Source organism: Eurosta solidaginis, chromosome 1 (genome assembly GCF_040869045.1).
Source record: "Eurosta solidaginis isolate ZX-2024a chromosome 1, ASM4086904v1, whole genome shotgun sequence".
In the NCBI taxonomy this organism is placed as follows: Eukaryota; Metazoa; Arthropoda; class Insecta; order Diptera; family Tephritidae; genus Eurosta; species Eurosta solidaginis.
The window spans coordinates 101,823,033-101,841,315 of record NC_090319.1 but is presented as its reverse complement, the minus strand read 5'-3'; the positions used below and the strand labels follow the sequence as shown (position 1 = coordinate 101,841,315).

The window sequence follows — 18,283 nt, the reverse complement described above, 5'->3', positions numbered from 1 at the left end:
GAAAATTTCAGAAGGATTGGTAAATTTTTGTTCGACTTATGGCATTAAAAGTATTCTAGACAAACTAAATGAAAAAGGGCGGAGCCACGCCCATTTTGAAATTTTCTTTTATTTTTGTATTTTGTTTCACCATATTATTACTAGAGTTGAATGTTGACATAATTTACTTATATACAGTAAAGATATTACATTTTTTGTTAAAATTTGACTTTTAAAAAAAATTTTTTTTAAGTGGGCATGTTCTTCATCCGATTTTTCTAATTTTTATTTAGCACATATATAGTAATAAAAGTAACGTGTATGCCAAATTTCATCATGATATCTTCAATGACTGCCAAATTACAGCTTGCAAAACTTTGAAATTACCTTCTTTTGAAAGTGGGCGGTGCCACGCCCATTGTCCAAAATTTTACTAATTTTCTATTCTGTGTCATAAGTTCAACCCACCTACCAAGTTTCATCGCATGAATTATCGCATTTTTTTGGTTTTTCTAAATTTTCGATATCGAAAAAGTGGGCGTGGTTATAGTCCGATATCGTTCATTTTAAATAGCGATCTAAGATGAGTGCCCGGGAACCTACATACCAAATTTCATCAAGATACCTCAAAATTTACTCAAGTTATCGTGTTAACGGACAGACGGACGGACGGACATGGCCCAATCAAATTTTTTTTCGATACTGATGATTTTGATATATGGAAGTCTATATCTATCCTCCTTTATACCTGTACAACCAACCGTTATCCAATCAAAGTTAATATACTCTGTGAGCTTTGCTCAAATGAGTATAAAAAAGATAAACAAAAATATTCTAAACGTTTTAAATTATATATTCTTACGAGATGCTGTAGTTGTTGGGCTAAATGCATCCACATAACTTTTGCCTGCAACAATGATAAAACTTTCATAGTAATACCCTAGCGTAATAGCCGAGGCAAAGAGGGATTTAATTATCTAGCACATGTCTTCATCTTGTCCCTTTTCACCTTCGTCATCCCCCAAAATTGGTGGTGGTTCCGCTATTAAAGCCTGGGAAACCAGCTAATATAGGAGATTCTTATCGTCCGATATCTCTCCTATTGCCAGTAGCCAATACACTTGAAGCCATTTTGCTCCCCTTTTTCAAAGCAAATTTGAAACTAGCCTGTCATCAGTATGGCTTTAGAAATCTTCATAGCACAACCACTGCGCCAAATGCTATTAGCACCCAGATAAATTGCGGTTTAAATCAAAACCATCACCATAGAACAGTACTCGACACGGTCAACCATGGCACGTTACTGCAAGACCTGGAAGGGTATACCCTTCCCCCAAGTCTTAAAAAGTGGAACGAAAATTATATGGTGTCCTCTCTCCATTTTTGTTTAACTTCTACATATCAAAGTTGCCTTCGCCACCAGAAGGAGTTACTATCGTTTCCTACCCCGATGACTGCACAATAATGGCCACAGATCCAGGCCCCCAGATCGATGAGCTTTGCAACAACATAAACGGCCATCTCCTGATCTCTCCAGTTTTTTTTTATTTACAATATGGACGTCCCAAATGTCGACCATTTTGAACTACCACGTCAATGGCATTACGCTATCGACTGTCTTACACCCCAAAATCTTGGGTGTGACGTTTGATCAGGATCTACATTTTGGTGAGCATGCACCCGCAATTGTACCGAAAATCCTCAAATCTCTTGGCAGCACTTGGGGTAAAGACAAAGAGACTCTTATTACAACTTACAAAGCAATTGGCCGCCCGATTGCATGCTACGCGTCCCCGATATGGCCTCCAAGCCTAAAGGTTCCTCACTATAAGAAAATACAGGATTGTCAAAATACTGCCCTCAGAGCCGCCACGGGTTGTCTTATGCCCCCGAAACACCATCTACATAATGAGGCGAGAATAATCCCCATCACCGAGAGAAATGAAATGCTAAACAAACAGTTTCTGTTGAATACTCAGAATCCTGGGCATCTGATTGATGAGGCCATACCGCTCAGTGGCCTAAGCCTGCACCTAAGAACACAGCCATATAAAGCCAAAAGCACAAGCAGGCCCTCAGTGAACTCCACAAACAAGCGTCGGACCTCTATGCAGGAATTGCCCGGTAAATCCTGTACTTAAAGAACAATACACAAAACTTGCAGAAGAGGAACACACACTCCCTAAGGAAACGCGAATCACCCTAGCTCAGCTTCGATCTGGATACTGTAACAGGTTAAACTCTTACCTATCCAAAATCAACCCCCACATACAAAACATATGTCCTGCTTGTAACGTGTCCCCACATGACACCAACCATCACTTCAACTGCATTGTGGAACCAACGCCTCTAACACCGCTCTCATTATGGTCCACCCCAGCAGACAACAATTTTCCTTGGACTCCCGATATTGATGACAATTTGTGAGGGGTCGCACCTATTGGATGGGGCGAAGCACTACTACAACAACACCAGCACCAACATCAACAACAACTACTACTACAACAACAACATAGTATTACCAGCGCATATCATTGTGCCTAATCCTGCTGGTGATGGTGTCTGTGGCCTTTCCAGCAAGCAACCAACAATATCTGCAATAAATTCCACGAATGCATTCTTTTCGGCATATTCGCCACAAAATATTAAACGCTCTTTATTATTTTGGCGATGCCATGTGGGTGTATCGCGTTTAACTGCATAGCAACTCATAGATTTGAAATCCGGTTGATTATAGGCAGCTTGGGTAACATTTTCCGCAGTTGTTTGGCTAGTCCATCCCAACAAAACTCTAAAGATAAAGAAATGGAGCAAAGTTTGTATTCAACATGCAACTAATATGCTACCAACGAAAGTAAACCATTAGGTTCGATTAATTGTTTACCTGTATTTACTAAGCCAAAGCAGCTATCGTCGACAATACAAGCGTTTTGACCGGCTTTTGTTTGTTGCTGGTCTAACAAAGCAGCTGATTGTTCCCCAATGCACTATATATGTCATAAATAGAAAGTTTACTAAACAGAAATATAAATTGTATGCAACAAATTTTACTCCTGGTACCGGTAGAACAATCAAGATGCCTCCAATAACGTAGCCATATATTTCCAAGTTTGAGCGTATACGTGAAAGTATTTGCATAGGAGTACCAAAAAATTGACCAAGTTTCGTGTCCTATTCATTAGACTTGTGTAGCCGGCGTTGGTGACATTTGTTTAGTGTACACCATTTATGTTCCCACCAGTAAGATTCTGTAAGATCATGAATGTAATAAGTGATTATATATTGTTGTAAAAAATATTTTTATTTAGCATATCTACCCATAAAATCCATGTATCAAGTATGCCAAAAAGACCCGTACCCTTTTCCATTGCCGCAGACACTGCAGGTACATTTACTTGAAGCCATTTTATTTTAAGAGATAAAGCATGCTTAAAGGCAATCCTGACATACGGCGCAAGTAATTCACATTACAATTCACGTTTTCATGCATTCGCGTTATTAGGCAAATAGCAAATGCATATTTATTAATTAATGCATATTAATTTTGTTTTTAATGAAAACGTCAGAATCGTTCGACTTTGACATAACACATTGAAGCGAATTTCGATTTTGACATATAAAAATGTGGCGAATACAGAATTTCGCCCAGGCCAATTATGATTTTGACATTAGTCCATCGAAATTACAAAAACAAAATACATGGGAAATGTGTGTATGTTGCCATGCTGCCACCTGTATAAATTCGCCTTGATCGTGGCCGACGTGGTTGACAAGCATTAATGTGTTAGTCATTGTTTACTATATAGTTTGGCAGCTTAAATAGAGCTTATGTTGCGAATAGAGTGGAAGGCAGTGGACTAGGTAGTCGAATGTCATATAATGAAGGAATTGATGTTCGGAGTTTTTTCAAAATTTGCCGAAATCCTGAATCACAAAAGGGAGTATAGTTAAGTACGAAAATTAAAAAATGTAGTTAGGCTTTGCTCCTTTTTTAGCAGGAGATTTTCATTTTAAAAATGTAATATACAAAATACTATTCATTCTATTACTTTTTTAGCAGGAGATTTTCATTTTAAAAATGTAATATATAAACCAATGTTCCTTCTATTACTCATTTTATATATGGAGCTTCACATGCACTTTATCAAAACGTGCTTTTTATTTTTACGAACTTATTCCTCAATGAAAATAAATGAAAGACGTATTAATGTAAGCATTAATCATGTTTCTTACTTCTTAAATGTTCTTCTTAAATATTATAAATGTGTTAAAAGTAGCAGGACTAAAATAATATTGACAAATCTGATATGTCAAACTAATTTTATATAATAAAAATGATTTCCTAAATTGCTTGCATTTTATACATATGCATTATATTTTAAATTTTCTCTAACCTTTTTGTGCTGACTAAATTTTGCTTCTGCATAACTTTCTTTGGCTATATAAGATAAAAATTCCAGGGGCCGTTTTCACCATCTTCGGTGAACGCTAACAAACACTTTATTTGAAATAAATCGTTCAGTGATTCGTCAAATAAGGGTTACTTTAAAATAACGGACGGTAAAAGTTCCCCTCTCACATGAGGAAAAAGGAAATACAACTATTTTTATAACATGAAGATAGATAGAAAATTTATTGGGGATTGCACTGCGACCGTTGATCTATTGTGCCCTCATCAGATTGCGCCGCGTTCCAGAGGGATATGTTCCACCGTCTCTCCTGATCGATCACGAAATCGACATGAATACAAAATTATGTTTTTTATTTAGTTGAACGGCGATAGAATTCTTATATTTTTCAAGAAATCCAGGAAACTTCAAGAAGAACCCTAAGTTCTTAATTATTTGTGTTTTGCTTTGACGTTGGCGATGGGTTGCTTACAGATTGAAGCAATTAAAGCGCGTGTGTTCAAAGTCAGATGTAGACGCAACGCAAGTGTCAAAACGACTCAGAAGTCGACTTAAGCTTAGTTGCTTCACGTGTTATATATCATTATTAATTAAAAACGTTTGATCTCGTAAAAAGCTAAACTTAGGCAAGATACACACGAGACATAGCTTCGTAGACGCGTACAAAATATGGAATGCAGCTACGATTTTCTACGCCTCAAGATTTCTTATGCTGTACCTAATACGCGTCTATGAAGATACGCCTCGTGTGCATCTTCCATTAGATTATTTTCAAAGAAAAAATGCTCTGTTTTTTAAACTTTGCTAATATTCACATACATGTCTACTACTATAGCTGTCGCTTCCATACTACTATTTCATTATTTAAAAAGAAAATTAGTTCTGAAAAATGCAACCTTGTCACATGCGTTCTCAAACACGGTTGCTAAGCCATGTTTTCATTTAGGCCCAAAATGCATCGAAAAAAAAGACCAGATCTCAAAAAAGAGGACCAAATTTTAGGTTTTTTATTCGTATAAAAACAATTGGGATGTTTCAATGGTTTAATATATACAATTTTAATAAAGTAGAAACTTGTTTTAATTCAAACTGCACAAACAAAAAGAAAGTGCACCTTTAGGTATTATATGTTCACATTGCTAGGAATAATCTATGTCTTTCACCAACCAAACGTTGTGAACCTAGTTTTGCTTGATTGCAATGGAATAAAGTCCATAGCGCAGCTAGGTTTTATTAAAGAACGGTTAAAAAATTTGCTTTGTGGCAAACTCAGTAAATCGTAAATAATACTAAGCAGTGTTGTTAATGCTATTTTTATAGATGTTTACTTTTTCTCTAATAGTTTAAACTTCATACCAGAGCCTAGATTCAGTAAGTGTGAGTTGGATCTCAGACTAAAAATCAAGCGTCTTAAAAGTTTCAACTGTGTAATAATTGAATACCGATCGAAATATCTATCCACTAAAACAAGTCTTTTTTCTGATAAGTCCGTTGTTTCATCAAAAATTAATGGCAATGTATTTGCCCGAACATTCACCACTTCCCTTTTTAATGCATTGCCTAAATTATCTACCGGGTGAAATGTCATTGTTCTGTTACATTTTATAGATAGAGCAATTGTCGTGGTAAGAATTCCATTGCAGTAAATTGAAAATTATATGTGGATAATAGAAAATTTTTTTAGCAGTATTTTGAATTTTTGTTTCAGTTTAAGTGAAAAAGAAATAAGCGTCCCAAAACTGTGCCGAAAAAACCACAATTTAGAAAAAGGGACCAGCGGACCATATGGGGTTGGAAGGGACCATTTTTGTTCCAAATGGAGTAAGTGGCAACCGTGTTCTCAAATGCAAGCTTCCACATCAAAACATATACATACATACTTCGACATTACGAAATACATTGTCGCGTTGTGAGGCAAAATATTGTTGCATAAAACCTTTTTGACCGCCACAATACCACAGATTAAGTATAAAATTTCACAAAAATAATAAATTTTTCGAGAATCGCACCGAATAATTGCAGTCATTGTTTACGAATTTAGATACAATGAGATTGGCAAATACGAACGTGTATGAAATGTAATGTCAAAACGTATATGCACATGGTTGTATTTCAATCCACGAAAATGCTTTAAAAACGCATGAAGTTGTTAAATTAAAGTTGAAGAAAAATGTTAAAAACTTTATTATAAATAAAAAGCTTCTTTTAATAACAACAAATACGCCCTATATATTCTACTTATACATCAATTGGTAAGGTTTATCTCACTTTAAAATTTAAGCTAAATAATCTAAAGTTTTTTTTTGAAATTGAGTCGAGAACTGTGCGTATGAATGTGCGAATTTCACCGATCAGCTGTTAGTTGCGCTACTTGGTAAAATTTACAATGGTGTTAGTTTTGTGAGAACGTGCAATGAGAAACTTCGCGGAAGAAAATGATTTTGCGTTGCGGTTTATTGAAACCTACGAATGCAAAGGTCGGATGGAAAAAAAAATTGCCAAAAATCAGACAATTTTCTAAGTGGCTTAAGATTAGCATCTTCTTATATTAAAATTGAAAAAGCTACAAAACTGCATACTCGAAAAAATTCTTAGAAGAAAGTTGAAACATTTTTATAAAAATTCGCAAAATTTACAAGCAATAAATAATCGTCATCCGATGACATGTTTACGTCTGCACGCTACGAATTTTCAATACAATTGGCGCTTGATGCTTTCTGCTTGTGTGGTGGCCGGGCAAGCGATAATCACCCGAAACGCACACAACTACACGTTGCTATGGTAACCATCAAGCAAAATTTGTGCGTTGCCCGGCAGCTTAAGTCTCCTGCAAATAACATAACTCCTATATGACACTACTTTATTTTTTATGTATTTTTCTTGTATTTTCTCTTATATTTTTTGTCGAGGGAGCCAATAAGGTTTCAGTACTGGTGTAAGTGTATGAACTATATTTAAAAAAAACTAACGAAATACAAGAAAAATACAACGTACTTCATTAAAAACAAATAAGCCAGTTTGTATTTCGATAGGGTTTTTTGACATTAGGCCATTTTTTCTGACAAATGAAAATTTTGTTTTTAGTTTCAAAATGTTGTGCATAAAAAAACAAATAAATTCAAAGTGTAAATTGTGTGTGCAAATGAGTTTTCAATAAGTGTACATTTTTCAGTTTTTCATAGTTAAGAAATTGACCTCCAGATTCTTGTGTTACACAAATATAGTTAACTTGGGTACAGAAATTCAAATTAAAAAGTTTATCACAATAATTTGAAAAACTCTACGTTTTCTCTGCTTTTTACACTTAAAGGAGTAACCCTCCGTAATAAACTAAACTTGTAACTGAACACAATAACTCTGAACTGAACACTTTTCGCCATGATATAAAATTAAAATGTTGTGGAACGGGCGCAACACTTTTGTGACTACATAAACCCTGTTTCAATCTTTTACGTTTCTGCACAGAACCCTAATTGACCGTTTTCAACCGAAACAATGGCAACCCAGATTTTCCCGTTATGCTCACTTATGCGGCAGTTACCCACGAACGTACGTAGAAAAAACGTGTCAGCTGACACGACCTATCTTATGAGTGTGCAATGTAAACGAAAACTCACCGACGTGCAACGCCCGTACGTACGTAGCCCGGAACGTAGAAATCAAAACAATTTTGATTTTTTCCGTAAGAACGTGTCAGCTGATCGCTCTCTCACTAGACAGAGGTGCCTAGTAAACTTTTGTGCGCTAATTTTTGACCGTTTGCAATTTTATGCAAAAACGCCTCATTAAATTTTGAAAAATTGTGGAAATAATTCGAAATAATTATGTAAAAGTGCTGATTATAAATATTTAATCTATTTATACTTATTTAATATGTATTCCGGCCTTTTACAATATCAAAAATTAAATTGGAAAAAGTTGATGTTTCCATAAGCATACATGCAAAATGGTCAATGGCAACAGTGCTTATCTGTAAACAATACACACACAAATATGTTATGTACATGTACACAGACGCACACATTGATTCCTACGAGCTTGAGAGTTCGGTCAAACGTGCTTCGTACGACAAACGTCCTTACGTACGGCACACGTCGGTGGGTAACTGCCGCATTAAGCGAGTGCCTGTCAGAAAGAAGTCAACACACTTGTACTTGTACACTATGCTCCTATATTGCTAATAGAAAATGCTCGCAATGTGTTTTGAATTCGAAATCAAAACAAGACAGCCTATAAAATGTTTGTGATTGTAGCAGCAAAGTGTGACAAGAAAAAATTTAAATTTAGGTACATTCGATTATTGAATACAAAAACAAAAACGTTTAAACAGCAATATATCGGCACTCTGATGTTTGGGAATGTACTTAGCTTTTTGTAGCAATATAGGAGTATATTACATATATGATGTTTACGGTGCTTTGGCATGTTCTGGTACTAGCCCCATTCGGGAATGACGTGAATTGACTACGTCGAACCCTCTTAGGTAATCCCAGATTCATTTGAAGTAGGTAAAGTTCTTTGTGTTTCTATAAATAGAACAAAGCCATTTCTTTAAATGAACCGCCAACAACAAAGCGTAGCTTTGGTACCAGCAAACGTACAAAGTATGACTGTCCAAAGATTAAGTCTATGCAAAAAAGGCAGCTGGGAAACTTACACAACAACAAAGGCAGTTCAGTCATAGAAGGAGTACGGGTTCTAAGCCTACTCACGGGAAAAAAGGCTTTGAAGAGATTTACCAGGCATACTCGAAAAAGCGTATGGATACTTTGACATATTCAGTACCATTGAGTGTTTTCTAAGACTTCGTTTATAGCAAATAGATTTGTACGTTAACCAAGTCTTAGAGAAGTTCGCCAAGGCGTTAAATTTTTAAAGTATCGCTGAAAAGACGTTTTATCGCTCTCGTGTTCTCTGAAAAAACTAACTTTGTGTTCATCCCATATTGCATTCATGGCTTCCATTATATCCGACAGGCTTGAAAATTAGTAAGGTATTAAAATAGCTTTTGAAGTAAGTATTTCTTAGATCATAAAAACTAAAAATAATAATTATAGCTTCAACGGCACCCCAAAACTTAATTAATGATTCTATAAAAAGCTCATTAAAATATTATCGACAAATAATTGGTAAAATGAAGGTAAGTACATGTTGCTATTCACCTTTTGACCGCAAGCCACATTTTTTTTGCAGCCAAATAAAAAACAAACGTGCATGAATTCCTTTTAAAAGCAGGTGAATATTTTTATCACCTGACCTGCCTTGCTGCCTCATATTACGAGGGAAACGAACACAACAAAAATTTATTTGTATACAAAAAAGTATTAAAGCCACCAATGTGCAGTAAAGAAGCTGTCAAACATGTTAAGCAGCCTTTGAAAAACAACACAAAAAAGAAAAAAGACTGAAAAAATAAGCAAACTCAACTACTTACTACTAATGAAAAATAAAATAAAAATTTCCCAACAATATTATTGGACTTTGAAAGCCGCTATGAGGTTGTCCTCCTCACCTGCTTGCTTGGTTGGCTTAGTAGAAGACTCAAATAATGAGTAAGCAAGCATCATGCATGAATTGTGAATTGAAGTTAAAAAAAGCTATATAAGAGTAGATGCTTAGATTTAGCATGGGAAGGTAGCGCGGCCGCTGAGCACGTTGAAGCTGACAGCTCAAGATGGGCGAACTATAACAGCTTTATAACAAAAACTTGTTTACTCGGTATTCAAATGCAATAGAAAACACATCAGATGCAATAGATAATGGTAAATACAGAAAAATAGTTATTGTATGCAGCATCAACGTAGTACACGGTTAGAAATTTAAGTAAGAATTGAAACTTTTTTGAACTACAGCTGCGAATACTAAAATATAAGTGAAAATGCTTAGCAAATTGTATCACCTACTAGTGTAGGAGCTGTACGAGCGAATTAAAATTCAGCGGCTACGCTGGATAGGTCATGTTATGCGAATGAAAGATGACGTTGCGGCTAAGAAAGAATTTTTTATCGGAACCCGCCTATGGAAGCAGAGGAAGAGAGGGCATCCACTCCGTTGGAAGGACCAGATGGAAAACGATTTAAACTCCCTTGGTGTGATCAATTGGCGCCAGTTGGCAGAGTGAAGAAGGGAATGGCGCCCTTGTTAGACGGCCATAACTGTTTAAACGGTTAAGAGCCAATTAAGTAAGTAAGTGTAGCCAGCGGGCCTAGTCCTGCCCGAAAATTGGTATGCCCTACATTCCAAAAAGTGAACATCGCATCCCTACTTCTCTCTCTATACCATGCTCATTCACTTTATCCTTCATTTTTCTCCTTATTTTTGTTCATACCTTATTCCTCCCATTCCCACTCCAACTCTGACTCCCACTCACACTATCACTCTCCCTTCACTCAGACTCCTACTCCAACTCTCACGTCCATCCCTTCTCTCACTCCCACTCCAACTCTCACTTCTACTCCAAGACTAACTTCTATCCCCAATCTCACTCATTGATTTTGAAAAGAATGAGTTGTGTAACCGAAACTTTGCAAAACAATCTCAAAAACATTTCAAAGAAAACGGGAAATTCAAGAAATGGTTGAAAATCTGCATGAAAATTTATTTGCTTGCTCATCAAGTGATATGGAATTGTATCGTACATTCTGGACCAACGTGAGGCTACTTCGGGACTGATTCGTGAACATTTTGGGATGAATTCAGGAACCCTCCAGAATTATTTTAAAGATCATTTCGAATCTATTTTAATGCAATTTTAGGGCAGACTATCCCGGGATCAATTTCAGGATCACTTCGGGATTATTCTAGGATAATTTTGAGACTTTCAAAACCATTTTAGGACTGTTGTGGATCGCTTCGGGATTATTTTCAAAATCATTTCGAGACTATTTTGAGACAAATTTATAACAATTTCAGGAAAATAATATCGACATTTTAGATACCACTTCGGGACTACCTTTAATCATTTCGAGATTATTTTGAAATTATTTTAGGCTGTTACTTTGGGATTGTTTTAGGTATCATTTCGGGACAACTAGTATGAACACAAGTACGAGAGCAAATTAAAAAATGCCAACGAAACGGTAAAACAATAACGAAATAAAATGACAGGTATGACAAATAAGTAAACTCAAGTATTAAATCATTAGCGCACTGCGATCAAACAAGGTCAATTGCATGTGATATAACATAAAATAGAATAGACTAAACGGAGCTGATATCGTCACAATAACAAATATAAACAAAATTTAATTTTCATTGGCAAAGCAGAGGGGCATACTTAGGCCGGCCCCTTTAAATATACGAAACAATGGTCCGAAGAAAAGAGGAGTAAAATTAATAAGGAACCTTAATCAGTTTGTGATTTATGCGGTTCTATAGCGAAGATTTGAAAGGCAATCCTTTTCTCTAATTTGTTGTGATGAAGAAATATATCTTGTTCGTACAGGAAGAGTGTAAATCAAGAAACAAAGAGCAGAGAGAGCGAAAGTAAAGCAGAAAGAAAAAACCAAAGAAAACTAAAGGAAGTACCCAAAAAGCAACGATTTTTCGCCATATCTTGACATATTTGATTTACCGACAAATCGGCTTCAGCACTGTACCATTTCCAGTATCATTTTTTCGTTCTCATCTATTTTTTTCGTTTAAGCATTACAAGTAAACGACTGGCTTCAGAAGGAATTCGAGAACATAGAAATCCACAAACTAAAAACATACGACGGTTGAATAATAAACGAAAAACCAAGCGAAATACACGAACCTCAAAACTGGTTTACAAAAAATAAACCAAGCACGCATGTAAAAGAAACAAACAAGAAGCGGTAAAGGCAACATAACAATAACCGAGCAAAAGTAGGTCAAACTACAAAAGTTACTAACTTCTACCCAGCTCAACTAACCTCGCAAACTGATCGGTAAAACCTACCCATTAAATACTTCCGTAACTATAAATACGAAAGCGATACGAAGCAAAGTTTAAAAACAGTTCAGAACCAAGTACTCGTGTAGTCCCACAACTTATGTTTTTAAGTTAACTAGACTGGCCCATGGGTTGAAGTTAAATCTCAACAGAGTTAACTTTACTTTGAAAAGAGCTTAGTTTGTTTCTTACCGTTAGCAGCGAATAGTGAATTATTATCGTCGAGTTACCGGCTTGCTATTGCCGAGCTTTGGGCTTCTTGGTGGCCGCTTATCGATTTTTTATCGATTTTATTTTGAAGTTTTATCGGTATCTGTTTTGATATTGATGTCCCTAATAATTGGTCCCCCAGTGTAAATAATAGGGGGACTCATGTAACCTTATAAAGTGTGTAAACGTATAAATTTATCTAGTGCGAAAACGAGCTGTCAAATTTTGTATGAAAAATCATTTACACAATTTGTATAAATTTACATTTCATTGTGTAAACGCGGTAAACTCAAAGGAATGCAACCTTGCAGACATTACAGCAGGCATTTTCATCAGAAATCTCCAACATCAGCAAGTCATTTACAAGTATATCTTAGTAAAGACGTTTTAGTTTTGATTTTTCATTTAATCTTGGAATTTTTTAATTTTTTAAATATTTTATAAAATTTTTTTTGGCAATAATACAGCTGATCGACTATTAAGTTTACCAAGAATATTGGTGTGTTCATATAACAGCGTGTGTAAATGGATATAATTTTACACCTTATAAGTTTATATGCTTTCATGAGTCCCCCTAATATATTAACGTCTACGAGTATTTACCAATTTAAGTGCATTAATGCAAAAACAAAAGTTACGTGCTTGAAATTATACACTCTTTTTTAGCAAATTACTACAATCACATGATAGACTGAGAACGAGGATGATTAAATAAGGTTTAAAGACTGTAAAAAACATGAAGGGAAAGAAAACTTAAAGCCCCATTTCGAGTACACAAATTGGCAAATTTGAACTTTGCAGCAAACAGTTAATTTTATTTTACCGAAAACATACTTACATTTATTCACCACAGACAAGGTTGTGGCGTGTTGTTGTTGTTGTCATCGCGTTTTATATTGCTGGAGTGTTGGGTGTTGGGCGTTTAAACGCCCACCGCAATTTCCCTACGTACTTGTAAATTATTTATCAGCCAATTATATAAACTTCATACTGAATGCAAATTGAATGTTTGCAAGGCGTATAAATTCTCACAGAGCTGATAGATATTTCAGCAATCTTAATGAATAAAATGCAGTTAAATAACACATGAACATACTTGTTTACTTATGTTCAAACTTATATATGCATGCGCTGATTGGCTTGGTTGAATACTGTTAGAGCGATGACCTTCCATCAGGCAGTGCACTTGAAGTGTAGAGCACAGGTGTAGAAGTTACCTAAGAGGCCACAAATGATTCATTTCGTGCTTAATGTATAAAATTGGGGTTCTTGTCTAGAGAAATGAGGGCACTACTTGAAATGCCTTTAAACAAGATTTTAAGAAATTCATAAAAAATTGTAGTCGCTTACTTTTCTTTGCACTTTTTATAGATATAAGGGCAATAAAGAAAGGAAATCTTTAAAATTAAGTTTCTAGTTACCTTGGAAAAGCTCTTTTTTTTCTTTTAAATAATTTTCGAAAACCAGTGAATGATCGAAAAGCAATCTGGTTGCTAGAATCATAAATGTGTATTTGTCAATCGCATAGCCAAGGTGAAGGTTTTCTTAAGATATGCTACAGATAAACTGAAAAACCTTCTGAGGACATAAACATCAGTTTTATCCTATCTAAGCATTAGACTGACGGCGGCCGCTCTGGTTACCACACTGCATGTCTTGAGTTCAAATCCCGAAAAAACCAATATCACCTACTTTAGAAAAAGTAAATTCACGCTATCAACGGAAAACGGTTCAAAACTGGTAGACAGCTGAAAGCTTACTCAAGTAGCCTACATGTCAAGGCACTGCTGGATATTCTAAAACAGGTTTTCGAGAGGAACTAAGATCCGTTAAATGAACAGCCAACGGATCCATAGGCTAAGAATCATTAACCCCGATAGCACTCTCCAAAACCTTCGGGGACTGTCTTAACAGCTACAACAAGGGAATGAATACCCCATTTTGGTCCCAGTCCACGCAAGTACTACACGAAGCGTTGAGTGAAAGGTGTATGATACGTTTTCTCTGCTTACAAATCACCTGAACCTGATGGTATACATAAATGATTATCTATAAACTAGGTGATCCAATGGATGGCTGTAAAAGGTCTACAATGAGGGTACCGATCTGACCCAACCAGATTGTCGAACACAAGAAAATGTTAAGACTATATAAACTTAAGCCCTACATCCTTCATTGTTATCCTGTCAAAAGCGCAGCAAGCGTATATGAGGCCACGTTAACCGAAACTTCCCTACACTGTTTATTAGGGAGAGTAAAGAGGGAGGGAGAGAAAGAAATATATAGTAACAGAGACATACAGAAGAAGAGAAATAGCGCAATAGACAAAAAAATAAATCAAATGAGAAAAAAGGAAGAGAAATAAAATAATAATTAGAACAAGGAAAAGAAGGGAAAAGGAGAGAGTAATTGATAGAGGATAAGAGAGAGACAAAAAGGGAGAAATATATATAATGGTAGAGTTAGAAGGAGAGATAAAGATAATGTAAAGAGGAAAAAAGCAGAGAAAAAGTGAGAGACATATACGGAAAAATGAGAGAGAGATAAAGGGATAGAGAGCAAGAGAGAGAAAGAACAAGAAATAAAAAGGGAGAAAGGGTAAACAAGAGAAAGAAAAGGTGAACGAGAACGCCAGACGGAGAACGACGAACGATGGCAATAGACCGATCGAGAGTTAGAAAGGGAGAGAAGGAGAAACGGAGAGCGAAAGAGCAAAAAAGAGCAATTCATTTGTCAAGCTTCAGCAGTTTACCAATAATCGCAAAAAAATTTTTTCTATTTTTCGATGTCGAAAAAGTGGGCATGATGTGGTTATCGTCTGATTTTACATATTTTCAATAACATTCAATTCCGGACACATATGTATAAACCAGTATTCAGAATTTCGCCAAACATTAAATTCTAGCTTAAGTTGTGTTAACGAATGGAGGGACGTTCACATTGTCTGGTTGATGACACCACTAACTCCACCTTAACTTACCAACTAAATGAATCACTCATTAAATTGCATGCAATTGTAGTAGAGGCCACGGTTGCCATATCATGTTTTCAATTCGGACCAAAATTCATCGAAAAAAGGACCAAATCTCAAAACAAAAAGGACCAAATTATTGTTTTATTTTTTTGGTATACAAACAGTTGGACAATTTACTAGAGTGCCGTATTTGTTGTAAAAAGTAAAAATTTTAGTATTTTTCTTTGGTTTCCTATATAAAATTTTAATAAACATAGCGAATAGGAGACACTTGGCTTAAACTCAAACTGCACGTACGAGAAATAAGTTAACAGTGTTGTCATTGAAGTTTTTAGGATTCTGAAAACACCTACGGGAGTAGTTTTAAACAAAACACTACTTCCGAAATTAAACTTAGTTTTCAAGTATCTCGCGTGGCTTTACACCACAATAGCCCTGGAATTACTTAAACTCATTAGGCTGCTTTGAGCTGAGTGAGAAAGATTTAAATATTGACGTTCCGAACGAGAGTTACGCTTTCAACATTTTTGCATAGAATTGTTTTGTAAAAAATTTTCAAGGTGTTACATTTTGTTTGGCACGTTATGCTTAACAAACTGTCAATATCTCTCGGTATGCTTAAACATAAATTAAGTGAGTGGTAAGTACACTTAAAATAAAACAGATTAGTTTCATTATTTTATCTAGTTTTCAGTTCATTGCCATATTTCTTAGAGACACACGTGTATTTGAAATAAATTCTTTTAGCTCGACTAGTGAAAAAAGTCTATCACGAAAAGTGTTTGATAGCCAATCAAAATATCTAGCCACTAAATCAACACTTCTTTTCTGATAAGTCCGCTGTTTCATCAAAAAGTAATGACAATATGTTTGCCCATAGATCCAACCCTTCTCTTTTGAATGCCTCGTCTAAATTATCTCCTAGGTAAAATGTCAACGTTCTGCTACATTTTATTGACTGCGCAATTTTTATGGTAAGAGTTCTATTGAAAAAAATTGAAAATGATATGTTGGTTGATGAATGTGTGGCAAATTTTTTGAGCAGTATTTTGATTTTTTGCCTTAGTGAAAAAGAAAGAAAAGTACCAAAATCGATCGTGGCTACTGTTCTAAAAAGGACCATAATTGAAAAAAAGAAGGACCAGCGGACCAAATGGGGTTGGAAGGGACCATTTTTGTTCCAAATGGACCAAAGTGGCAACCGTGGTAGAGGCTCTTGTTGCTGTTGTTGCTGATGACACTAAAGTACCGTTAGCGGGTTTTGCTACGTTGAAAAGTCGCTATAGTCATAATGTCAACAAGTTTTTCTACTTAGTGCATTACATACACATATAAAGGGAAAGAAGAACAAGCATACACAGACATATACATACATATACACCTATTCTTTAAAGCACCTGTAGTTGAACATTTCATATGCCCAGATGATATGTTTGGTATGTGGCGCGGCATTAATAATCGTATTCACCGGGCATGTATGACAGTGACAACATAAAAGCAACAACAACTAAAACGTAGTATAAAGGTCATACAACTCGAAAAGCAGCGTTGCATGTACATAAAAACCAATGTGAATTTGTAAAACAACAACAACTTTAACCACCAACTCCAATAAAAAATCAACAGTGAAATGGCGCGTGACACATGGATTTGTATGGCCACTACACCAACAGAGTGGAGTGTAGTATGTAGTAGACATGACGTAATAATCAAGAAAAAGAAGAGGAACCGTCTGTAAGTGTTTAATGAAATTGCATTCCTACTAAAATTCTGCTGTAACGAATGTTTATGTGAGGACAGCAGAGAAAATACCAGGAAGATACATACAAAGTACATAAAGACAAATAAAATTATCTGCATACACAGGAATATTGTTGTAGTTGCAATTGAACAAGGCTTGGACCGGAAATTCTGCTGTATGCTTATGACTTTTATATGCATCTTTGTTCATAAGCAACAAAAGCGTAAGTCGACCTAAGAGGCAAGTCAAAGTCACTTTTCACAACGCCACATTGAGGTATTTGTACTGAAGTTTGAAATTATAGTTTTCGGAGTTTGTTCGAGCGCTATCTCTTTAGTTGAATTAGGGACTAGTAGGGATGAATTATAGCCTAATTTACACGAAAAGGATTAAAAGTGGGCCAAACTCTTTATAGTATGGATGATGATCTATAGATGATTTTCAAAGAATACGCCAATATATAACTTTTAGTTTATGTTGACTTAAGCTGTTATTGCTTGTCACAGTCAGAAAGTCGAAAGCTAATATACGTCAGTTGTCTTCTTGACAGAAATTTGTGTGCTTCATGTAGCTAGCTTATGTACATATTTAGTAGTATGAACTTCAACTTGTCTCTCAACCATGACCTACGACATAATATCCGCTATAAAAATTAGCTTTTTGATGGCAACTCGAGATATAGACAGAGAGGTTGAAGGGAATTAAACATCTTCCAGAGTATTGAGACATACAAAGAAGATGCGTTCTTACTTTGTAGAGCCTGGAAAATACTTTATTATGCAAAAGGCGGCCACCGTGGCGTGATGGTAGCGTGCTCCGCCTACCACACCGTATGCCCTGGGTTCACACCCCGGGCAAAGCAACATCAAAATTTTAGAAATAAGGTTTTTCAATTAGAAGAAAATTTGTCTAAGCGCGGTCGACCCTCGGCAGTGTTTGGCAAGCGCTCCGGGTGTATTTCTGCCATGAAAAGCTCTCAGTGAAAACTCATCTGCCTTGCAGATGCCGTTCGGAGTCGGCATAAAACGTGTAGGTCCCTTCCGGCCAATTTGTAG

The 18,283-nt window shown here is 35.8% G+C and overlaps 2 protein-coding genes and 1 pseudogene across 17 annotated transcripts in view; all 3 read right to left on the bottom strand.

Moving 5' to 3' along the window:
• The window catches only part of LOC137237443 (glycerol kinase 3-like), a 277,790-nt pseudogene extending 274,321 nt beyond the window's left edge, over positions 1 to 3,469 (bottom strand).
• LOC137236610 (activating signal cointegrator 1 complex subunit 3-like) overlaps positions 1 to 18,283 on the bottom strand; it is a 246,448-nt gene that overhangs the window by 81,139 nt on the left and 147,026 nt on the right. The gene's annotated exons all lie outside the window — the stretch shown is intronic.
• Positions 1 to 18,283, bottom strand: part of gpp (grappa) — a 276,164-nt gene that overhangs the window by 115,616 nt on the left and 142,265 nt on the right. The window lies entirely within an intron of this gene.